This window comes from Theropithecus gelada, chromosome X (assembly GCF_003255815.1).
Source record: "Theropithecus gelada isolate Dixy chromosome X, Tgel_1.0, whole genome shotgun sequence".
Taxonomy (NCBI): Eukaryota; Metazoa; Chordata; class Mammalia; order Primates; family Cercopithecidae; genus Theropithecus; species Theropithecus gelada.
The window spans coordinates 51899163-51925335 of NC_037689.1; the positions used below are offsets into that span (position 1 = coordinate 51899163).

At 36.8% G+C, this 26173-nt stretch overlaps 1 protein-coding gene across 1 annotated transcript in view; it reads left to right on the forward strand.

The window, feature by feature from the left end:
- Positions 1-26173, forward strand: part of IL1RAPL1 (interleukin 1 receptor accessory protein like 1) — a 391967-nt gene that overhangs the window by 326033 nt on the left and 39761 nt on the right. The gene's annotated exons all lie outside the window — the stretch shown is intronic.

The window sequence follows — 26173 nt, forward strand, 5'->3', positions numbered from 1 at the left end:
TAGTTGCCACATCACCTCAAAGTTAAGGGCAGCAGCTTCTCTAACTACAGCTGGGAAAACTTGTAACTAAGAGGGAGGCCATAGCTTTAGATGAGTCCGCGTCCAAGGAAACAAAACACCAGAAATTAACAATGGTTGCAAAATGGAGTCCTAGCCTAATCCCTCTCCTTTCTAATTACTCCCTAATTGCTTCTTAACCATGTGTGGCCAGGCTGCAGTGGTTGGGGTATGGAGAGTGAAGAACTTTTTGAATAAGGCAATTCTTACTGAGGACTAACCAAGAACCTGATTGTAACTAAAATGAGGGAACAGTTCCTACCATTTCCATCAAATTCATTCTGCCCAAGGAAAAAGATGATGATTTGATTTTAATTATGCTAACAGCATTTCAATAGCCTCCAGAGAAAATGCCTGCTTTCCAAAATGCAGATCACTAAATTATACTGTGCCTCCTAGCAACTCCTACTACTGAGAATTCAAAGCTTATCTCAACTTTACTTTGTTTGAACCATCCTCAGATTTCAATCCATAGCTTTCCCATAGACTCTACCTGCCTTTTAGTGTCTAGAACACACTCTCAAGGCGTCTGGGTCTTCCAGCTTACACAGTTCCTCTGAGCCATTCAAGATAGGTCAGGTTCCAGCTGAGGTCAGGCATTGTGATCACTCAAAGGTAACCCTCCTCTAAACCCTACCTCTAGTGTCCTAAATTTGCTTTTTCTGTCTCAGCAGGTAAAACCCAGAGGTTCCCAAACCTGCTGTGCATCTGAGTCATGAGGAAAGTGTGTTAAATAGATTCTTGGTTTCTCAGCTACACTAATACACAGCAAGGCTTGCTATCCCTCCTTCCGGTTCACTGCTTCTGGGTCCTGCATGCTGGAGCACCACCAGTGCTGCCTCCCCTCTGGCCTCCTCCTGACAAAGGGATCTCTGCACTCTGCACTCTGTCATGTGTAACCAGCCTTCTTAGGCACAAGCTGCCTTCTATTTTTTTAACTCCCAGTTTCCCTTTTCTGAACTATTCAACTCGAATCATTAAGAATAACATCAGTGATGCCCGCACCAGTAGAATAAGGCAGACCTTTGCTTTAAGTCAGATTCCCTTGTTCCTCTGTTTCCTGATGAAGGCCTATGCTTCTGGACTTTCCCTTGATTCAAGATGAGTGTTCTGCTTTTACAAATGGTCATCAGCAGGGACTAATGGTGCTCACTAGTAGTCTTCACTGACATGCTTTTTAGTCCAAACTTGGAGACATGGCTATTGAGCCCAGAGTTCTCCTCACAGGCACTGAGGCTCAGGATTCTATGAGCCTCCTCTAATAGGTTTCATTCACAGGGATATGTCAGTAATGACATGGATGGATATGGTTATATTCATGTAGGTTTTAGCAAGAAAGATGCTGTCCACTGAGAGCCACCTGAAAGATTATGATACACGCTCTTAGAAAAGAATAGGAGGAGCAGATTAAAATAAAAATCTTTGCTTAACAGTTTGAGTCAGATGGCTTGATGAATTGCAACACCTCGGAAAAGAAATCTTCCTAGGTTATCTTACAGTTATGATTTTTCTTAAGTATAAAGGAGATGAGAACAATACCAGTGTAATTCATCTTAAAGACTTTAACCTGGACTAAAGGAAGATTTGTGGAGTTCTTCATTAATTATGATTGACTATTAATACTATCTCAAAGATTTTGCTAGACCTAGAAAGGCTTTGTTAAATAATTTTCCATGTATCCCATACTCTCACAGATTTAAAACCTAGTGTTGGGAGATAGTCTATCAGGCAAAATTATGAACTTATATATTGATGGAGGCATAGTTGCTCATAGGTTCCAAAAGTTAATATATACATTTCCAAAAGTTAAATATCATATTGCGGTTTTGATTACATATCATGTTTTCCTTTACCACTCAAATGAAGCTTTAACATGATTGCCTAGATTTGGTTTCAAATTTAGCTGCCTTAGAAACTCTCACTCAAGTGTACAATTACTTTTTCAATGTTGAGAAGAATATGTTATGATAAGAGGTTCCTAAATAAAGCATTTCATAGTTTTCTGGCATTGAATTTTTTATTTATTTGTTACCTTGTTTATTTGTGTGTGAAGGAGCATAAAGTGAACCCTCAGAGGACAAGAAAAAACAGATTTAATCTCTGAACATTTTACATCATCACTAATGATGTCCCAGGAGTCTTGAAGCTAAAATAACAAGATATGCAATTTATAAATTTTTATTTAGATGCACTCATTGTTTGCAAATAACTTTACAATCTGATAAAGAGGCAAAAAGATAAAATATAGGTATAATAAACTTGAATAAATGGATAGAATTTAGAATGTATCTGGGGGATATATCAAGGGTCTTTTTGGCAGCTTGGAAGATGATTGGAGAAAATGGCAGAAATACTTGAGGAAGGCTTTCTGCATGGGCTGAATCAAGTCTAAATTCCAAAATACTGTCCAACCATGGAATAGTAGGTTAGATGACAGCTTAGAGTGAGGATTGGAAATGGGAAACAATGTGAAGATGGCAAAAGAGGGTATGTCTCGAGATGAAATTCACCAGAGCAGAGCAAAGCAGTGAAGAGCCTTCACCTCATTGGACAGCACTTGCTCTTTCTCCCTTTAAATAGATTAACCTTGAGTTTAGCGATGCTCATGGAGACTGCTAGAGAGTCAAGGGAAACAAGACACAATCTGTTAAGTAAAGAAGCCTAGAAACATTGGGTATGTGGAAATATAACATGATGGTGCTAACAGTAATTATGGTGACTCTCATTTGTAGAAGACTAGTTCTGTTTCATTAAAAGATAGGTTTCAGCTTGTCACCTAGTAGATCTTATATGAATCATGACTGTGTATGTTGACTCACATGTCATTTTTACTAGTATTCACGTCCACTGTTTACTGAGCTGTTGCTCTGTGCTAACTTACAGTGTGCTAAGAGCTTTACATACTGTATTCATACATTTAATCCTTATACTGAACCTAAGAGTTAAATTTTTTACACCCAGTTTTGCAAACGAGAAAATTAAAATATCAGAATAAGTTAAGTGACATAACTTTCTTAAGGTCAAGGAGATAATAAAAGATAGGCTTCTATTTTGACATAGATTTAGCTGTCCCAGGGGCCTAAATTCAAGCCACTGTATTTATGTTTTAGAATAGCGATTACAAATTGGTGACTGGAGCACCAAAATCAGCCTGGGGACCTGCTTTACTGATTCTGCATACTATGTCTTCAGAAAATCTGAATGTGCATTTTTATGGAGGGGAGTGTTAACTGGAGTCATCATGCATCATTGTCTTAAATCACCTTGACATCCTTGACATTTAAGATTTCAGTTTCTCATTTAAGGTTACAGGTTGAATAATGTTTCCCCCTACTTTATCAAAATATGTATCATATATATGTATAAAAAAAACTAGCACAATACTTATTTAAAGACAGTTCAATTGTTTATGCTGAAATATACAAACAGAAACACTTGGGAGAAATATTACAATATTGGTAAAGAAGCCAGGGACATTGGTTTTACAATATTGAGGTGACAAGTTTCCAAAAATTAATTCTTTCTATACTGATTTCAGATCCTGTTTTCCATGAATAGACACAGCCAGAGGGATTCCCTTCTGTAATCCACATCCATATGCCTCTACCAACCAATTAATTGCTCATTACTGCATCAACATAAGTGTGAATTTGTTGACAGACAGACATTTAAGAAAGAGGGTGTTAATATGTCCCAATGGTCCTACCTACTCTGGAATGTGGGGGAAACCATAATCACATTGAATTCAATGTCAAATTTCTTATTCAAATATATATTTCCAGTTACAGCGTTAATTTTTCATTCATGCTCAATTGTGATGATATTCGCTTTTATTTTATGTTATTCTCCATTATAGGACTCCATTTTGTTTTACACGAGATAGTTAATATAATACTTCACAGTAAGGGCATTTTGAAAGAACAGTGGCTTTAAAAACAAAATTTATCTTTGTGTTTCCTACTCGGTGGTAAGGCAGTTAGTATTCAACAAGTGTTTGTAAAATTATTTCATTTTCTTGAAACCCTATAATAAAGATATTAACTGGAGAAAGAATGTTGAAAAATCAGATGAGATGACCCGTGGTTTTAATACAGAAGAGACAGTGTTCATATTTTTAGCACATAGAAAAAAAATTGTAAAATGTTGTTGCTAAATTCTATCTGAACATTATCATAAGAAAACCTCACAAATATTTTAATTTCTTCAATAAAATAGCTTATTTCATTTATGCCCTTTACTACTTTATTTTCACTAGATAAATCATCAACGTTTTAGTTACTTGTTCAAAAGTCCCAGTAGAACAATCATGTTTGTTTTGACAAACAACTCTAGAAGGTTTTTATTTCTATTAATTTAAATAGACAAAAAGAAGATACTTGAAAGCACCACAAAATCCCCAGCACCTTTTTGTGAGATTATAACTTGTGTATGAAAGTAATTAACATTTTCTAGTATTATATTTTAACCAGATCACAGATTCTTAACCCAGGATTCTAAGATCTACAAATTAATTTTAAATGGCCTTAAAACTGTACACACAAAAAATATTTTCATGGGGTGGGGAAGGGGGACAAGGGCTCTATCATTCATCTATTTTTTCTTTTTTTTTTTTTTTTTTTTTTGAGACGGAGTCTTGCTCTGTCACCCAGGCTGGAGTGCAGTGGCGCAATCTCAGCTCACTGCAACCTCCGCCTCCTGGGTTCAAGCAATTCTCCTGTCTCAGCCTCCTGAGTAGCTGGGACTACAGGTGCCCATAATGCCCGGCTAATTTTTGTATTTTTAGTAGAGACGGGGTTTCACCGTATTGGTCAGGCTGATCTGGAACTCCTGACCTCTGGTGATCCACCCACCTCGGCCTCCCGAAGTGCTGGGATTACAGGAGTGAGCCACTGCGCCCAGCCCCATTCATCTGTTCTTTAGGAGCGTTTGTAACTGAAAAATTTTAAGTCAGATTTGGAGGAAGAAAATTAGAGGTTTTGGGAAGGATGAGTCTTGTTCACTGAAGAGTCCCTTTCACATAATTTAAATAAAAGCTATTGTGTATGAAGCTGGGCACAGTGGCTCACACCTGTAATCCCAACACTTTGGGAGGCTGAGGCGGGTGGATCACTTGAGGTCAGGAGTTCGAGACCAGCCTGGCCAACATGGTGAAACCTCATCTATACTAAAAATACAAAAATTAGCCGGGGTGTGGTGGCACATGCCTGTAATCCCAGCTACTCGGGAGGCTGAGGCAGGAGAATTGCTTGGAGGTGGAGGTTGCAGTGAGCAAGATTGCACCACTGCACCACTACACTGCAGCCTGAGCTACGGAGTGAGACTTGGTCTCAAAAAAAAAAAAAAAAATCTATTGTATATGAATTGGGCTGCTATTATTTACTCTCAGTATTTAATAGTGAAGAAATGTGTTTTCTAATCATGCTTATATTTATCCATTCACTTTCTGATAAGCATTTATTGAGTGCATAATGAATGCTAGATATTGTTCACCAAGATAGGAAATCAGAAGGTTGAGCAATCTGGGGAGAAATATGACTAATCAAATTGCAGACATATTGAGTGCGAGATGCTTGTGGGATATCCAAATGGAGATGTCCATGCAGGGCACAGGTCCAAGCCAAAGACTTAGATTTGAAGGTCAGTAAATATGGGTAGTAAAGTCATTAAAGTGTTTGATATAGATAAGCCCATTCTTGCATGAATAGTGTGAGTAGACGATTAATGAGCGAAACAGTCAACATTCCCTGGGTGCATGGAGGGAGTACCTTCCAAAGAGGCTGGAAAGTGGTTGTAAGAAAGCCAGCAGAGAAAGACTTCCAAAATGAGGGAGGAGTAAGCCATACCAAGAATGTAGAAAGATCTAGTAAAATAAAGACATAACCATTCAAACTGGGAATCAATTTTAGTGGAATGCTATCAGTGGACATCAGATTGCAGTTAGTTAGATGGGAAATGACTTTCAGTGTGCTGTATGTTTAGGGAAATGATTGGGAGATAAAGTCGGAAGGGACCTCACTATTTAGCACCTGGTATATGATATTTTATAAATAACAAGTTAATGGCTTTAACTGGGAAATAACAAAATCATCTTCCTCCTAATCCCAGAAGACAATCCACTGAGAGAATGGGACACTTAACCAGGGGAGAAGACAGTGATGACTTTGGCATAACATGTGTATCAGTCAGGGTTCAACCAGAGAAGTAGAGCAGTAGGGTATTATATATGTATCCTATTAGGTGTATGCACAGGTGGAGTTTGTGTGTATACACATACATATAGATAGATAAACATATTTTACAGAGAATCGGTTTATACAATTATAGATCTGGCTAAGCAGTCTCCACAAAGCTGTCTCTGCATCTAATATCAGGGCCTGAAGTTCGCAGGCAGGCAGGCAGGTGGGAAGATCACAAACAGGCTTGAATTCCACTAGGATAGACTGAAACCTGTGTTGTTTCTTGTTGCCTCTGACCTCGGCAGTAAGAACGAGCACACATGCCCAGAAATCAGAGACACTGCAGGAAGATCCAGGGGGAAAGAGAGCAATCACAGGTCCAACTGATGCTTCGTATCAATGAGGCAAGTCAGCATACAAGCAGCAATGTGCATGTGTGCACACACATATGCATGTACATACACACACATTGCAAAATGGCAACCGCCTTCCTAACATCCTCCAACTAATGTGAAAGAATTTATCATTTAGCCTACCCTAGCTGGACACATGCAAGAAAATTGAATTCTGGTAAATGTAGTTTGAAGTAGCAAGTTGGCACATTACAGAGCCAACACAAGGTGTACTCTCAGAGATGGCAAGCCTTGGGGGCTACTAGAGTAAGGGTTCTGGGTAATCATTGTACTTCATGAAGGTCCTGTCACTTGGTAGATAAGTGAAGGAAGTTATGTAGAAATCAGGGTAGGACCATGGAATCAGCTTGTTTATCCTCTCAGTTGTTCTAAGGGCATTGCTGCCATCCCTGTGAACAAGGGGATTAGGAAATAATTGATTTAATTTACCTCTCTACTACTTCTACCATTCTTAATAATAAAAGGAAATGACCAGTTTCTGCTATTTTTTTCAGGCAATATTTTTCTAAGGTGAATGATCTTCATTATTACAGTGAGAATAAAATGATCTCTCAGAATGTTCTGAGAACAGTTGTACACATGGAAGTTACAGTGTTGGCTTAAAGAAGAGAACATACATACTATTCTTTAGCTGTACTAAAAGAGCTATAGAATGTAACCTTATTTATTGTTATGTAAACCTGTAAAACTTATCCACCAAGTGACAGGACCTTCATCCTGTACCAAATCCTTGTTTCTGGAGTAAGATGCCAATGGAAATGGTGGCGCTGGTTTAAAATCAAACACCAGTTCAACCAAACTGATTTAAAATTTTCGTGTTGGGGAAGCTCACGGTCTTTAAATATGGATGAGAAAGGTGTCTCTTCTAATGCTTGCTTATGTCTCGTTAATGCTGTACTCCCAGAGATGATCACTAATCTATAATCTATACAACTGCACTTTTTCTAAGGATATTTAGAGTCACAGACCTGAACCTGACTGAGGGAGAGGTGTTTCTCCAAGAGCTTTTCTGTGACTACAGATTGTTAGAGAAAACAGGTAGGTAGTGAAGGGAGATGGTGCACGATCTGCCGTGCTACCATGAAGTAGAATATATGGTGATATTTTAAGGCTGTATGTTTACTTTTGCCTAAATTATAAAAGCAATATTTTTAAATTGTAAAAATTTAAATGTTGGAAAATAAAGACTCACATAAAAAAGATAACGAAGAAGTAACTGAGATATGTCACAAGTGCTTTGAAGCTTCATCCACGGAATCTTAAGAGGCTCTCTCCTACTTCAGATGAGAAAGTTAAGAAGCATATCTTTTGACTAAATAGTGGTATAAAAAATACTAATTAAGTGACATTTCACAGTTGCAATTTTGAAATGATTTGCTGTTCTGCTCACAAGAATCGTAGTTATGTTTACTAACTTTATTCATTTTGTCTTAGTATTTGCTATAACTATATTTTTACTATGTGTTGGGCATCGTCACGGCAAATGTAAGCTATCAGATTGACCAGGTTGACCACATCAATGAGGAATATTTTCGTTAATCCAAGATGGTGTTTGATTCAGAATGCACATCCTATCAGCAACACCTGCCATCGACCTTTCAATGTGAGGAATTCCAACAGTTAGCACCAAGGAGTTAACGATAGGAAACATCATCCAGAACTGAACAAATGGCTTTACTCCTTCCTCTATCTTGGACTGTGTGGATGTTTCCTGGAAAAGAGTTAGATATATAGATTAAATATACTAAAGGGCATTCCCCATAACAGTCAAGTGTTGGGGAAAAGGCAAGTTTATTCATATAACTATAGATAGAATATCAATAATGTGAATGATTCCATAAGTATTTTAGGGAAAGTATTCATCTTTATGCAATGAAATATACAAAGTGGTCATTTTCCTAAAGACAAGAAGACAGTTATTTTAATTGACTTCCACAACTTCCCACTTCGAGAGTTGTAGTATTAAAAAATAAATTAAATATCACTGCCATAAAGAATAAGAGTGATAGTCAGAAAATGGACTTCAGAAAATGATACACTTTCTTTAGGTAAGAAAGTAGTAAAGATGCTCTCAAGTGATAACCTTTATTAGATGCTGGCAAGTCTGAAATGCTCCTTGACAATCTCTTTTATTGAAGAAATCTTGAGGACTATAAACTAGATCAGTGCCTTATAAGCCTTGCATGAGGCAGTTGTGATTAAAAACCAAGTGAAAAACTTTCTAATAGCTCACAGAAGAGTAATCAGTCTGTCTTAGTATTAAGGGGTGTGTATGTGTGTGTGTGTGTGTGTGTGTGTGTGTGTGTGTTTTAATGAGATACTGCTTAGGTATACAGGCCAGGAGTAAAGGTAACACCATGAGGGAGGATAAAGGCATAGAAAGTCAGATTGGGAACTCCAAAAGGAAAGAAAGAATTTTGAGGGTTGTCAGAGCTTCTCAAGAGATCACACGTTTAGAGACAATACAAATACTTTTAAGCAATAATAATAATAATAAAACTCTACTGAGATTTTAGTTTCATGATCAGAATGGGGGATCAAAGTCAGAATACCGGGATTAGTTTCGAGTGATTTTAAAGACACCAATATTAGAATGGACTGAGATGGGAGATACACGTTGCAAAGAGAAATAGCAAGTCTTCCTCAAGAATGAAAAGAACTCTGAGAAACATAGCTTTGGTCATAGACTTGAGAGAGCTTCTCAAGAGATCACATGTTTAGAGACAATACAAATACTTGTAAGCAATAATAAAAAAAATCTACTGAGCCTTTAGTTTCATGATCAGAATAGGGAATAAAGTCAGAATACTGGGATTAGTCTCAAGTGATTTTAAAGACACCAATATTAGAATGGACTGAGACAAGAGATACAGGTTGCAAAGAGAAATAACAAGTCTTCCTCAAGAATAAAAAGAACCCTGAGAGACATAGCTTTGGTCATAGAAATGAGAATAACAGTGAATTTTTTTTTTCTTTTTTTTTTTTTGAGACGGAGTCTCGCTCTGTTGCCCAGGCTGGAATGCAGTGGCATGATCTCGGCTCACTGCAACCTCTGCCTTCTGGGTTCAAACGATTTTCCCGCCTCAGCCCCCCAAGTAGCTGGGATTACATGCGCCTGCCACCACACCTGGCTAATTTTTGTATTTTTAGTAGAGACGGGGTTCCACCATGTTGGCCGGGTTCATCTCGAACTCCTGACCTCTAGTGATCCGCCCACCTCAACCTCCCAAAGCACTGGGATTATAGGCGTGAGCCACCACACCCAGCCAACAGTGAATTTTTTAAGCACTGAAAGTATCTATGAATGCTACCAACTTCTGAAACTTTTCCTGATTAACTCAGCACAGAAAATTCCCTCTCATTTTGAGCTTCAGTTGTTCAAACTGCTTCCATGGCAGTTCAAACTGCTATGTCTCCCTCTATCAAATGTGGACAAAAAAGCCAGGCTTCGTGGTATATTTTAGGCTCAAAAGCTGTCAGAAGCATTTTACTGAGCCACTATGGAGAGGAGACAAGTAGAGCAAACTTCTGCCTGAAAAACAAGCAGTTGCACTGAGTACTTCTAATATAATGGTGACTAACAAAAATCCTTCTAGGCAGAAAAGGAGAAAACACAAAACAGTGAGTTCACTGAATGTTCATTTACATCTTAAATAATAAACAACATGCATTAGCGATCATGATTTCCTGCACTTGTCATGTTATAAGCTTGTAAAACTTCATAAAAATATTTCATTAGCTTTGAAAACTAAGACATCTAATGATTGTCATTTATATTTTTAAAAACATAAGAAAAGCAGGCTTTGTGCATAAGACCTCGAGTGTCAAGAAAGTTTAGAGAGAATAACTCATTAAAATGTACAGCGAATCACAAAATTCAATTTGAATTGAACCTTTCATTTTGGCCCAACCTATCCACGTGAAAACTAGCAAAACAAATCACTCTAAGTCACAAGCTGTTATATGTGTTTTAGAACAGATACTATTTACTATATTACCCCTGAATAAACCAAGATCTTAGTAAATGGTTTCTAGCTTTTCTCTAATTAAGCTAAGTTCTTTCTTAAAAGGAAACTCATTCTAATTCATATTTTTCTTCTCGAAGAGGGAGCTTATATTTTTCTGTTTCTGCACTTTGAACATGAGTATTATGGGAAAGTATTAGGGGATTAGCAGGAGATAAATGTGGTTTTTGTCTTCATCACTAAGTGGATCAAATTAGTGGGTATATGGCCATGATTTTATTCTACCACACTATGACCTGTGAGACAAGGTGGAAAAAGTAGATTCTAGAGGCACTGATGGATACAGGCTAAGCTGGGTAACAAGGACATCCCAAAATGTAATGTCTTTGATCAAATTGAAGTATATTTCTCTCGATATATAAACCGATAGCTAGCAGCCCCAGACCAGTCAGGTGATTCCGTTCAATTAAGTCATTCAGGGACTCAAGTCCCTTATATGTTGTTGCTCCCCATCTTTTCCTCGTATTTCTGGTAAAAGCCAGTTCACTGATACATCTGCTTTCCAGTCTGCAGGAAAGGGAAAAATAAACTCCAGGGCATGCGGCTTTATCATAAAGGAAATGACCAGGAAATTGCACACGTCACTTCTTCATACATCTCGTTGACCCGGTCTCAGGCACATCGCCACATTTAGCTGCAAGAGAAGCTAAGAAATGTGGTCTATAACTGGGTAGCCATGTGCTCAACTAAAATTCTACGGACTATACTACTAAAAGGAAGAAAGGACTAATAGACACTGGGACACATTTAGTGGTCTCTATCTCAATAGGTATCAGCCAGGGTTTGGAGATGACATATTAAGCACAAAAAAGATACGGCAGTGTATGGACAGGGTCTGTTCAAGAGAATCACAACTTATATGTAACAGTGATGGTCACTTACATTTGAATAAACTGCTAGCGGTATTTCACTTTCACCACCACTAATATTCTTTACTTTCCTCCTTCTTTCATTTTTCTTTCTGTCTTGCTCCTCCTTTTCATATTCCAATTTTCCCCCCCATATTTTTCCTTTCTTTTTTGTTTCAACTGCTTATGATACTGAGGTCTAAAGAATTTACTGAGTTGGGGAGGGGGGAGGGGGGAGGGATTGCATTGGGAGTTATACCTGATGTAAATGACGAGTTGATGGGTGCAGCAGATCAACATGGCACAAGTATACATATGTAACAAACCTGCACGTTATGCACATGTACCCTACAACTTAAAGTATAATAATAATAAATAAATTTTAAAAAAAAATTAAAAAAAAAAAAAAAGAATTTACTGAGTTATGACCACAGATACATGCTTCCTTTATGCATTTTTAATGGCTGATTTAAATATACTTGGAGGCTAAAAGTGCAATAATTTGCTTTAAATGTGTGGGGCTCTGGAAAGATGAGAAAGCACTGTAAGAGTTAAAGAAATCAAGAAAGGATTTGGAACAGTGACTATGTAATTAAAAGAGCAGAAATAAAGGATGTGCCTTATCAAGATATAATCACAAATATTTGAGGATAAAAAGACCTCTGTATTAAAACCCAAAAAATCTGCATTACAAAAAATGTTCACTTTGTGGATGACTTGAAAAACCTTCAAAATGAGTAAAATTATAAGCAGATCTGATGTTTTTGTGAGAGAGCAAATCACGAGGTACTTCTTCCATCCACTCAACTCAAGGGTAACAATGGCTGTACTTTCTGCCCTTCATCATCACCTGGAGTTTCTGAGTAGCCTTTTAGAACAAATCAGTTTCCTGGCAGGTGAATAATGTATACTGTATAGTCATCATTTTCACGCATCATTTATCTAAGACCCATCTTCTCAACACTCAGGTGCAACATCACACCTTCCCGGGGGTGAGGTCGTCAAGTGCAACTGGGTGTTAACAGATGTTTGATGTTAAGAGGGACACCCCCTCTTCTGGCTGGTGTCCACCGATTGTTCTAGACACCATGAACTTTTGTTTCATGCAGGTAGAAAACAGCCATCAAGAGCTAAAATCTGAGCCCTTACAAGAATCTTTTTACTACCCAGCAGCATGTGGTAATCATATTCCCATTTTTCAGGCCCTTTTCCTTCAAGTGCATAAGATTTCCTCTCTATTCTAGAGGAGCCTTGCTACTGCCTCTCTTCATTTTATTACTATGGGAAATTCCCCAGCAGCTTATTCCAAGTTCACTGTGCAGCCCTCTGATTCCTGAAAGGCATATTTTGGCCTAACTTGATATATATATACTATATATCATCACTTACAGTAAAGTTTGTCCCATAATAGTAATATACTACTACTAATAATAATAATTGCTAACAATGAGTGTGCATTCACCATGGGTACTATAAATGTATATTAACTTAATTAACTCCAAGTTTTTTGTTGTTACTTAAATTATCTTATAATCTATTGATCAAACAATTGAGTTGCTTTGTTCCTAAAAGCTACAAAAATGTATAGTAATGTAGTATAAAATCTATTTTCATAAAGAAATCTGACACTACAGCTGAATTATGGTTAGCAAATTTAAAATTCATACCTTGTTTTCCTCTTGTGATTTTGTCTCCTTGAAATTTGAGCAGATGTTGTTATATCTTGCAGCAATCACATCCTCAACGATGAGCTTAATATAACGTACCCCTTTCATTACTTTTCCTGTCTTTTAGAATTCTTAAATAAATCTCTGATTGCCAAAGAACTATCTGTGCTTTGATATTGGCAACTATTATCTGCCGTAGGTCCTAGTACTTATTTAGGTAAAACGTCTTACTGAAGTTCCAAGAAACTTCATTTGTCTCCGTGTGTGTGTGTGTGTGTGTGTGTGTGTGTGTGTGTGTGTGAGAGAGAGAGAGAGAGACAGAGAGAGAGAAATTCTTCTCTTTTTTCATTTCTGAATAAAGCTTTCTAGAAGAAGAACCATTCAGTGTAACTAATGACAAAAGATAAATATGTTTTGTAAACCACTTTGCTTTTAGCCTAAATGGTGAGTCTTTGGCAAAACATTTATCTTTACCATGACCGTAGAGTAATTTCAATATACATGATTAATGGTGCAAATGAAATTAAAATCCCCCTACTATTCAACATCTTACTTAAGAACAAAATGCTCACTATTTCCTAATTGCAAAGAGTAAAATGTCTGGATGTTGATGCTTTTTAATTAGAGGAGAATTTTCTTTTTAATTAAAAAAAGAGAGCTTTTTTATTTTTCAATAAGCTAGAGAGTGTCCTCTAGTGGAGAGAGACTCTGATCTCGTAGTTTTAGAAATGGCTATATGATACCCAGTTAGAAGTGTGCTCTACTTAGCTGATTGGAATCTACTGGTTGAAGGGAAAAAGTATTGTTTTTCCTCTAAGACCCCTCAAATCGTGGCCTGGTTGAAAGGCTGCAGTGTGACAAGCATTGTTCTCATTTTAGATAGCAAATGATTTTTTATGATCAATTTTAGAGTGCTTCCTTCCGAACCTGGTGAGATTGAGCTGACTGTGCACCTTTCTGCCAAAAAGGAGGCAGAAGCATTTAGTGCAATTTACTGTGGCTTTTACAGATATCAACTTGAGGCAGCAAGAATACTATTATCTTCAGGACTACAGCCCTGGCTGACTGATATATTTGATGTGTGCAGATCCCTAGGCCATAGCTTAAATTTGTTTGTTTTATTATTTGAAGGAAAGCAAAGAAACAAAATTGAGAGACAAATTAAATAAAGGTTTCTCTTCTCCTTAACTTGTCGAATTCTAATGCTAATTTCCTGTATTTCCGGTTAAATGTGGTAAACAGTCTTAGCTCTATCACTTGTGTATCAGAGATGAGAGGTGGAGGAGCTTTTTCAATATCTAAATGGAAGAGGGTAGAGAAGAGCTGTGGTGGTTGGCTCTCTGAATCACACACTAGAATTGCCTTATCAGAAATTGCTTGTTACAGCAAATTAGAGACTGAAAGAAAAGAACGATAGTTGCTCTTGATAACAAGCTAAATAACTTGGACTTAAATAAAGATAAAAATTTTATTGCTGATTCTTTTTCTTTTTTAATTTTAATTTTAATGTTTTATTTTACTTTACGTTCTGGGATACATGTGCAGAATGTGCAGGTTTGTTACATAGGTATGCATGTGCCATGATGGTTTGCTGCACCTATCAACCCATCATCTAGGTTTTAAGCCCCGCATGCATTAGGTATTTGTCCTAATGCTCTCCCTCCCTTTGTCCCCCACCCCCCTACAGGCCCCAGTGTGTGATGTTCCCCTCCCTGTGTCCATGTGTTCTCATTGTTCAACTCCCACTTATCAGTGAGAACATGCAGTGTTTGGTTTTCTGTTCCTGTGTTAGTTTGCTGAGGATGATGGCTTCCAGCTTCATCCATGTCCCTGCAAAGGACATGATCTCATTCTTTTTTATGGCTGCATAGTATTCCATGGTGTATATGTGACACATTTTCTTTATCCAGTCTATCATTGATGGCCATTTGGGTTGGTTCCAAGTCTTAGCTATTGTAAATAGTGCTGCAATAAACATACGTGTGCATGTGTCTTTATAGTAGAATGATTTATAATCCTTTGGGTATATACCCAGTAATGGGATGGCTGGGTCAAATGGTATTTCTAGTTCTAGATCCTTGAGGAATCGCCACACTGTCTTCCACAATGGTTGAACTAATTTATACTCCCACCAACAGTATGAAAGCATTCCTATTTCTCCACAGCCTCGCCAGCATCTACTGTTTCCTGACTTTTTAATACTCGCCATTCTGACTGGCATGAGATGGTATCTCATTGTGGTTTTGATTTGCATTTCTCTAATGATCAGTGATAATGAGCTTTTTTTCATATGTTTGTTGACTGCATAAATGTCTTCTTTTGAGAAGTGTCTGTTCATATCCTTTGCCCACTTTTTGATATGGTTTTTTTTTTTTTCTTGTAAATTTGTTTAAGTTCTTTGTAGATTCTGGATATTAGCCCTTTGTCAGATGGGTAGATTGAACTTTCTCCCATTCTGTAGGTTTCCTGTTCACTCTGATGCTAGTTTCTTTTGCTGTGCAAAAGCTCTTTAGCTTTATTAGATCCCATTTGTCAATTTTGGCTTTTTTTGCAATTGCTTTGGAGTTTCAGTCATGAAGTCTTTGCCCATGCCTATGTCCTGAATGGTATTGCCTAGGTTTTCTTCTAGGGTTTTTATGGTTTTGGGTTTTACATTTAAGTCTTTAATCCATCTTGAGTTGATTTTTGCATAAGGTATAAGGAAGGGTTCCAATTTCAGTTTTCTGCATATGGCTAGCCAGTTTTCCTAGCACCATTTATTAAATAGGGAATTCTTTCCCCATTGCTTGTTGCTGATTCTTACATTTGAAAAAAAGGGTGATAAGGAGAGTGTTCATAAAATCCTTCAGTAATCCAACAAATGTCAGAGCCATATGAGTGTGTATAAACATTGCTTATTTTAATGGTAGTGAAAAGCAATAAGGCAAATATCATATTCCTTTTTATAGATAACTTTCAGAAACATGTGTAGTCGTGACTCTCACACAGATGGCAGAATGAATACACGTTAAAAAACTTTTTGCTCATGTGATATGAGGGGACCAAGCAGATGTTATGACCAGTTCAAAGGAAATATCAAAGCAGCAGATTCACACAGATTAAAGAAATGTTGAGATGAATTGTAAACGGAGACAAAATTGTTTTTTCCCCAGGTTATGGGGGGGGGGTAGGAGAGGTGAGTCAATTAAATCACTATCAGACAGGAGAAAATTTATACCCCTATCAGTGTCCTACATTTTACAGAGTCAAAATATAGTTCAGAGACAGTAAAAAAGCCAGAATCCAATAATCTGGAAGGGTGTGCCATAGACCAATAAGTAGTTTTCCAATGAAAGATAATTTTTTTCTACATAACTTTGTAAATATATATATATATATATTTCTGTAGCTTGGTTGGGTTGTCAGTGACCCAGTTGTATATCCTACTTTCTTGTCTACACCAGCTACTTCTCTACCCACAACTGCCATTATTGTGAACCCTCTTTCTCTTTCCTCTTCTCCAGCCTCCCTGTCCTTGCTTCCTGCTTACAGGACCTGCCCTAATATTTTTCAATTTTGTTGCTTTTCTGAGCCCCAGTTGCACTTTAAACAAATTCCAAAGTAAAAACAAATTGTTCTGGACAGTTAACTGTAACCACTTGCATGAAAAATCACCTGAGGGTGCTTGTTAAAAATTCAAATCCCTGGAACTCTCCAGACTTGACTTGCTGAATCTAAATCTGGTGGGGGTTGGAGGTAAATTTTTTGACAATAAATTTGGGACTCACTGACTTGAGTAAAACAAGAAGAAAATGTAACATCCAAGCCGTATGACTCTAAGCTAAATGACATTGTAGAATATATGGGAGTATAAAATAAAAACTGATATGAAAGTTAGTGGAAAAATGCAAGAAAAAGCAAGGTTAATGGTAGCATTAGTAATTGCTAGTAATAACTTTCCCTAAAGTTCCTATCACAATCTAGCACTAATTATTTTCAACTTGAATATCTGGAATGTCTATCTATCAATTTATTAATGTCCATTCTAGATACTATGCTAAGTGAATTTTTAAATTATTTTTCCTTGTTAATTGAAAGCATACCCAGACACATATTAAATAAACACAAAAAATAAAAATCTATAATCATTCTGTTGTTTTTTCCTTGTATCACTTTTCATTCTACTGAATTTTACTAATTATAAATTTAAATCTTTCAATCTTGAACTTTTTTGTTATTTCTAGACTTCAATTTTAAGAAATTATTTTTCCTCCACATATGTATAAAATATATACTTTCTCCTATATAGTATATTTGTTTCATAGTAATATTTAACTCTAATAAATCCCACATTTATTTTGCTATATTATGTGAAACTGATTTTTGTTTTCAGACCATAATGCAATTCTGATAACTCATTGCCTGGAGTTAAATCTGGTACCATTTCTGAGCACTACAATTGATTTCGAAGAGCTGTATCACTGCCTGCAGGACAAACATGATTTTTTTTTTTTTATAATTGTTTTAAAATATATTTTGCTCTTTGTTTAGACCAACAACATAATGTCCAGATCTATCATCATTACACTTCTTTAGGATAGTTGTTGACAATATTCACCTACTTAAATTTCTAAATAAATATAGAATTATTTTGTTGACTTCTACATCTTATTGGACTTTTGTTAGCATTAGCATTACATCTAAAATGTAACTTGGGAATGGATTTGTTTGTTTGTTTGCTTATTGCTAGTATAAATAGGATCTCTTCCATTTTCTGATTAGTAACTGTAGAAACCATGGATGATAATTATTTCTAAATATCATAGACCATAACTAACTACAGAGTTTTCTTCTTAAGGCTGGCAAAACTCTGATAAAAATCAGTGTCTCTTAGAGAATAAGATTAAAAATGTTTAAATCACATTAACTATAGCTAAACTATAAGTACATTAAATTGCTACAAATCATGTAGTTTTAAAAACAACCCTCAAATGTGCTAGATTTACAAACTTACCCCACTAAGGAAAACTGGCTTTCTTCTGAATTGCCTTCATCAATTATTTATTGCTGCAGGGCTGCAATAGGCTGAGGTAGACGCTCTTACGATTTCATATCAGGCAGATAGTGTTTCATTTTAAAATGTCAAGCCTTGTGCCTGTAATCACAGCTACTCAGGAGAAGGGAAGATAGCTTGAGCCCAGGAGTTTAAGACTAGGCTGGGTAATATAGCAAGACCCCATTTCAAAAATATATATATAAGCAAGCTTTTAATAATTTTAGAATCTATGCTCTTAAGACCCACATTCTCTCTTGGTTTTATTTCACATATTCTCTTTTGAGTTTCTTAAGGGTATTTTTGTCTGGACCTAAAGTTCTATCCAAGTATATTGAAAAAAATGGGTAGCCCCTCCTTTGAGAATTATCACATAGACTCCATTTGATCTATAGGATAGTGAGTCTTATTTTTACATGATTATATTTTGTTTAAAATAACTCAAACTATACAGAATTTCATATTTTGGAATACCAATACAAAAGAATGTTATATCAAAAGGGCAAATTTTAAAATTTTGCTAGTAAGTAATTACAATATATGTCTTAGATTTGAATATTTGAAATAACTTTAAAAAGTCGAAATATAGGGCTTTTTAATTGGGTAAGTATGCAATCAGGTTATCTTCAAACAATGCTTTTATTAAAATTGGTTCAATATATGAAGCCTTTATTTGGCAATTTTCATCTTTATGCACTTTCCAAATGTTAGCTTATTAAACTGCTTAACAATATTCCATTAAACAGTTGTATATATTTTGTGTTCATATACTCATATAAACTTTAATAATAATAATAATAATTCTTTTATCAGTTTTTTAAAACATCTCATTGCTTTGTTATGTCCTATTGCATTAGTAAAACTTAAAAAACATCATCATATGAAAATAATGCTAGCCAGGTGCAGTGGCTCATGCCTGTAATCACAGCACTTTGGGAGGCCAACGTGGGAGGATTGCTTGAGCCCAGAAGTTTGAGACTAGCCTGGACATCATAGGGACACCCTGTCTCCATTTTAAAATAAAATAAAAAGTTAGCTAGGCACACCAGCCTGGGTGACAAAGCTAGACCCTGTCTCAAAAAATTAGCCAGGCATGGTTACACATGCCTGTAGTTCCAGCGACCCAGGAGGATGAGGTGAGAGGATTGCTTGAGCTTGGGAGATTGAGGCTACAGTGAACCGTGATTGTTTCACTGCACTCCAGCCTGAGAAACAGAGTGAGACTCTGTCTCCAAACAAATAAACAAACAAACAAAAAAAACTGAAAAGAATGCTAGTAGGCACATTTCTATATACCAACAACATCCAAGCTGAGTGCCAAATCAAGAACGCAATCCCATTCACAATAGCCACAAAAAATAAAATAAAATGCCTAGAAATACAGCTGGCCAGCAGGGTGAAAGATCTCTACAACAACAATTACAAAACACTGCTGAAAGAAATCAGTGATGACACAAACAAATGGAAAAACATTCTACACTCATAGATAAAAATAATAATATTGTTAAAATGACCATACTACCCAAAACAATGTAAAGATTCAGTACTATTATTAAAAAGTCAAAACATAACAGATGCTGGCAAGGTTGTGAAGAAAAGGGAACACTTATATACTACTGGTGAGAATGTAAATTAGTTCAGCCACTGTGGAAAGCAGTTTGATGATTTCTCAGAGAACTTAGAGCTACCATTGGACCCAGCATCCCATTATTGGGTATATACCCAAAGGAATATATATATTTTTTACCATAAAGACACATGCATGCATATGTTCATTGCAGCACTATTCACAATAGCAGATGTGGAATCAACCTAGATGCACATCAGTGGTAGACTAGATAAAGAAAATGTGGTCTGTATACACCATGGAATACTATGCAGTCATCAAAAAGAATGATATCAGCAACATGTATGGAGCTAGAGACCATTATTGTAAATGAACTAATGAAGGGAAAGAAAACCAAATACCACATGTTCTCACTTATAAGTGGAAGCTAAACACTGGGGACACAATACAGGTGTACTTGAGGGTGGAGGGTAGAGGGTGAGAGGAGGGTGAGGATGGAAAAACTACCTACCAGATACCTTGCTTCTAACCTGGGTGATGAAATAATCTGTACACCAAACCCCGTGACATGTAATTTATCTATATAACAAACCTGCACATGTACCCTGAAATGAAAGTAAAAATGTGAAAAAAAAAATAATACTTGTAGGCATAGTTCTATTGAATTTAAATGAGATGATACTGTGAGTCCCATTGTATATTCTTGTTTAACATATGTTTGCTTTTAAATATTTGGAATTAAATATTCTCAGTATTTCCTAATAAAGTAAGCCTCCAATAATGTATTTAGTTCCTGAAAATTGCCAAGTAAAAATATAGTCTGATTTTATAATCATCATATATTTTATAAATTCATTATAATGTTTATAACACAAAAGTAGGTAAATAAAAAGCATTTTAGGTATGATGTTGACAATTACATGCTACAAGCCAATAAGAAGCCTTTTTATCTTGATAATGTTTTCGTAATTTTGAACAGTACTGGTGATTAGCAAAATAGCTATATTTAATAATAAAATATTGGTTTAATATGAATGTAAGGGACCACAAAGAGATCCTACTTCACTCTCACTAGGATGGCTATAATCAAAGCTACAGATACTAACAAGTGTTGACAAGCCTGTGGAGAAACTGGAACCCTCATACATTGCTGGCGGGAATGTAAAATGGCACAGCCACTTTGTAAACCGGTTTGCTATTTCTTCAAATATTTAAATGTAAGATTGTCTTATGGCCTAGCAGCATCACTCGTGGGTATATACCCAAGAAAAATGAAAACATATATCCACACAAAAACTTAGCAGCAGTATTCACAATAGCCAAAAAGTGGAAACAACCCAAATGTTCATCACCTGATGAATGGATAAACAAAATCAGCGTATGGGATATAGTCGCACAATGGGGTATTATTGATACATGGTATAACACGAATAAACCTTGAAAACATTAAAGTAAGCAAAAGAAACCAGACATAAAAGGCAACATAGTGTATGACTCCATTTATACCAGATGTCCATAGAGACAGAAAGTAGAAGTAGATTCGTGGTTGCTAAGGGCTAAAATGGGGAGTGGCTGCCAATTGGTACAGGGTTCCTTTTTGGGGTGATCCTAAAATTGTCCTAAAATTGACTCTGGTTCAGATTGTACAATTCTGTGCATATAGAGAAAACCATGGAATTGTACATATTCATGGTATGTGAATTTTATCTCAATAAAGCTATTAAAATATGCATACTATGTATGTAAAAAACAATTTTATAGACAGTAGCATCTGGTGAATGTTTAACAGTTGGCTCTCTAAATGTAGTTCTGTCATGCATACAGTTGATATTTTTTGTTTACCTTAGCTAATAAAACAATGGAGTTGCATGTCAGAACTTGACCCACTCATCAATAATGTAAATGATGTCTTTGCTGAATCAGATTTTAATGGGAGAATATTTTCTTGATGTTTGTGCTATTCCCAATATGGCAGCTATAGACATGACACACTTTTAATTTAACTTGCATTATTAACATTTTCCCTATCATGTTTTAAGTGCAGTCAGTCAACAGAACAATAAATCAGCATGATTTGTAGCATTTGCCAATGTATGGGGTAAATACTCCCCCCATGGTCTTTTTCAAGCTACCAACATAATGTCATTAAACATATAGTTGATAAGAGATGTGCAGTAGTACACTATTGTGTAGTATTTCCACCATACAGATACTATAGTTGTAAACAATCTCAAAAGGTGAATGAATGAATAAATGGTAAAATGTAGCAAAATAATTAGGAAGTTTTGAGTATCTATTTGTTTTTAATATTGTTTATCTGTATTTCTATAATTTAATTTTCAATGACTGTGCTTAACAACCTGCTCACAGAATTTCTGAAAATGTGGTAACTGACCTTTGCAAGCTGATATGGAATAATACCACTGAAATAATATGTGAATGAGAAGGCTCTGTATATGCAATGTGAAGCCTAGTTTACATGATAAATTTGGCCTGTGGAGACATGTAGACATGTAGCCTTTAATTAATGAAGCTTTAAAAAAGGGAAACAAGGTAAAATGAAAGTTCAGAAGATATTAAGCAGGTTATTCATTAATTTGAGATTATGTATTGAGTTCTTAATATATTCAAGATGCTGTAATGGATCCTGGTAATACGAAGGTAAATAAAGATATAATTTCTGCCTTTGGGGAAAGCATAGTCAAGTTGCTGGGCTAGATATGTGAGCAAAGCAGATATTGAAAGGACTATATTATGATAAAACAAGAGGTATGTTCCGAAGTCTATGGAGAAAGGAGAAGAGAAGGAGGAAGAAAAATTAAATGCCTTTTTTTTTTTTTTTTTTTTTTTTTTTGAGATGGAGTCTCGCTCTGTCTCCCAGGCTGAAGTGCAGTGGCATGTTCTCAACTCACTGCAACCTCTGCCTCCCAGGTTCAAGCTATTCTCCTGCTTCAGCCTCCCTAGTAGCTGGGATTACGGGCGCCTGCCACCACGCCCAGCTAATTTTTGTACTATGTAGTAGAGATGGAGTTTCACCATATTGGCCAGATTGGTCTCGAACTCCTGACCTTGTGATCCACCCACCTTGGCCTCTCAAAGTGCTGGGATTACAGGCGTGAGCCACCGCGCCCGGCCTAAATGAGTATTTTTTGAAAGTGCAGGCCTGCATTTTGGAAGAAGTGCCATTTGAATTGGATTTAATGGATGAAGTGTGTATTAGGTGAAAACGAGAATTTAAAGCAAAGAATATAGTCTTAAATAAAAGCATGAGACTATAAAATGGAATATGAATGGGTGACTCCCAAAATTCAGATGACAAAAACCTGTTGTGTAATTGGCATGTCCTAGTTCATTGGCCCAAGGTGCAAACGCAGTCCCATCATTTATTACTTTCATAACTACTATTTGTCCTTTTTAATCCTTATTTGCCCTTATTCCGTGGACATACATCACTTATTCCTCTGCTCCACCCTGCCCCATGAATTTCTATCAACTCCTGGTTCTTACTCAGACTCACAGGAAGGGATAATAGTCCTTCGTTCCCACTTTCAAACACAAGGTAATACACAGTTGGATTCCAACGTGACAGCTCTCTGAAACAGGTGTGATCAATCACTTTTTCCAAATAAATAGTACGTAGTGAATCCAGCTTTTCTCCACAACAGTTAGGCCCCTGGTTAGAGACTCAGGTGTGAGCTTGACCTCACCTGGCCTGTTCTCAGGATTGACTCCATTGAACTCCTAGTGTCTAGGCTGTGAGCAGAGCAATGCATAAGAAGGGAAGTGCTAACTTTGCTTAGCCACACAGAAACCACTGAAAAGCCTCTTCACAGAACAAAGCACTGCTCAAATTGACTTTTTCTTCTGCCTGTATTGAGAAGCAACTGGCAGTTTCCAGATCTCTCTCTCTTTCTGTGTGGGTGACCCAGTGATTGATATATATATATTGATATAGAGAGAGAGAGAGAATGTATATATATAAATAATTATATTACACATATATTATATGTTTTCTGCCTTAACAGGCTTCCTACTTAATGTCTGCTTTAAGAGGTTCCGTATTATCACATTGATAAAAAGCAGAGTATTCTGTAGTTATTGCTACCACCTAGGCTTTATCACCTTAAGAAATTATGCGGAAATAATCTGATCTTTGCAGTGCTTATTCCTTATGTGATCCCAGAGTATTGTAGCATTCTCAATCCTTGATTCTGTCTGAGCCAATCTCAGGTTTGAAAATACAGTAAGATTGATCTCTTTAGAACAGAGATGTGATAGCGTCAGTCTCCTATTTGAAACCTTTCCTCAACTTTCCATTGCCCTGAAATGGAAGTCTCAGATTTTCCACATGCCATACGTAGAACAGCGCTGCTCCTGCCCTTGCATCATCACGGCTCTATTCTTCCCCTAATCTTCCCTCTACTTGCCCCTCATCTACACTTTAGCTTCAGCCCCTCCAAAATTATTTTATTTTCCCCGAAGTCCCCAGGCTTTTTCTCACTCATGCTCTTTCCTCTCTGTCCAGAGTGTTTTTCTATTCTTCTCTCCACCGTCTTCTATTCCTTCCTTGAATTTCACTGTCTGACCCACAGCAAGCCCATCTCAAGACTGGTTAGAGTTCTCCTAGGTGTCCCCGTAGCACTGTAGATGCACTCAGTACTGGAGCCCCAGGCAGGGTGGGGTAGTCAAAGAACAGGTGAACCAAGATGGCTGAGAAAGCAAATTGCTTCTTACATGGGTACAGGAGCCATTTTTTAGGTGTGGCAGCACAAAGCCTGCAGGTAAAAGAAATGAATAATTATAAAATGATGAAAAAAAAAAGTGAATAAAACTGAATTTCACAGTTGATGTGGGAAAGAAAGGAGGGTGATGTGAGACAGTAATTCAGGTCCCAATGAGGAGGTCAATTGGCCTCCCTGCTAAGGATTGTCAGATTCCTTATTCGTTATTTATGAGGTCTCATATTCACTAAAATTGTAATGGAAAATTAGACAATACCTGGAGAGTTCTATTTATGAGTTTCAGGCATTAAGTCCCACCTAAAAACTTAAACTTGGTCTTCTGAAAGACAGATGGTGTAAATTATGGATACATACATTTTTAAACTGTAACACATCTTGATTCCATTAGCATATAATGTTAATCAGCATACTAGGTAGTTTTTAAAGACTTATTGTTGAATGCGTGACTACCTTGGCACTGTAACAGATAGTCCTGGTGGAAAAAAAAAAAAAGGCGCTCTTATGAAAATGTAAAGACAAACAATATTTGATTTGAAGTTGTTTTGTAATGTTGGTTGACACTTGCCGTAGAAATATGCAATTGATTTTCAATCAGTGGAATTGGCATTTATTCATTTTGTAATGTAAATATTCTCTAAAGGAGAGGGAATTTTATACTAAAATGTTTCTGTACAAAGATTAATAATAAAGAAACCTCCTTGGAGCCTCAGTTTGCCTCTTCAAAGTTTGTAGATATTGTCTGGACTTGCATTATCTGGTCATCAGTGATGACTATTACATAAAAAATCCGGCCGGGCGTGGTGGCTCACGCCTGTAATCCTAGCTCTTTGGGAGGCCAAGGTGGGCAGATTACAAGGTCAGTAGTTCGAGACTAGCCTGGCCAACATGGCGAAACCCCGTCTCTACTAAAAATACAAAAATATTAGTCGGGCATCGTGGCGTGTGCCTGTAATCCCAGCTACTCCAGAGGCTGAGCAGGAGAATTGCTTAAACCCCGGAGGCAGAGGTTGCAGTGAGCTAAGATCGCACCACTGCATTCCAACCTGGCTGACAGAGGAAGACTCCGTCTCTGAGGGGGCCGGAGGCAGGGAATCCAAGTCAGTGAGGAATCTCTTAGAGCATGCAGACATAAGCTAAAATAGAGAAGGCTATGTCATGCCATATTAGAAATATTAGAAGAGCGATAATTTTCATGAAGTATTCTTAAACAATGAACATAATTAAGAGAATGTGATTAATTTTATCCTATAAAAATGTTGTCATTGTAGAACTTGTAGAATTCAGTTGCAGATACTCATGCCCTAGTTTAGAAAGAGTACATGTAAGTGCATTCTGCTTTTCTCTGTGTTTGTACTGTAGAGTCTTTCATAAGCAACATTTCAAGAAATATATACTATCAACTCATAGCTTAGCTCTGAGGCTTCCAGTACTCTTTTAAGAAACCTCCTTCCTTGGTCCTTAGGATCACAGAGTTCTCAGGGCCCTCTGGTAATATTCTTAAGTATCTGTGGCTACCACAAATTGAGAGTTTGCTTACTTCAAATACCAGCAAAGGTGTTGCTTTTTCATTTTCAGCCCCTCACGTGGTGCCAATCCCTGAGAGTTCCTTTGCCCCAATCCAGACTTATAAGAACCCATCTTATCCC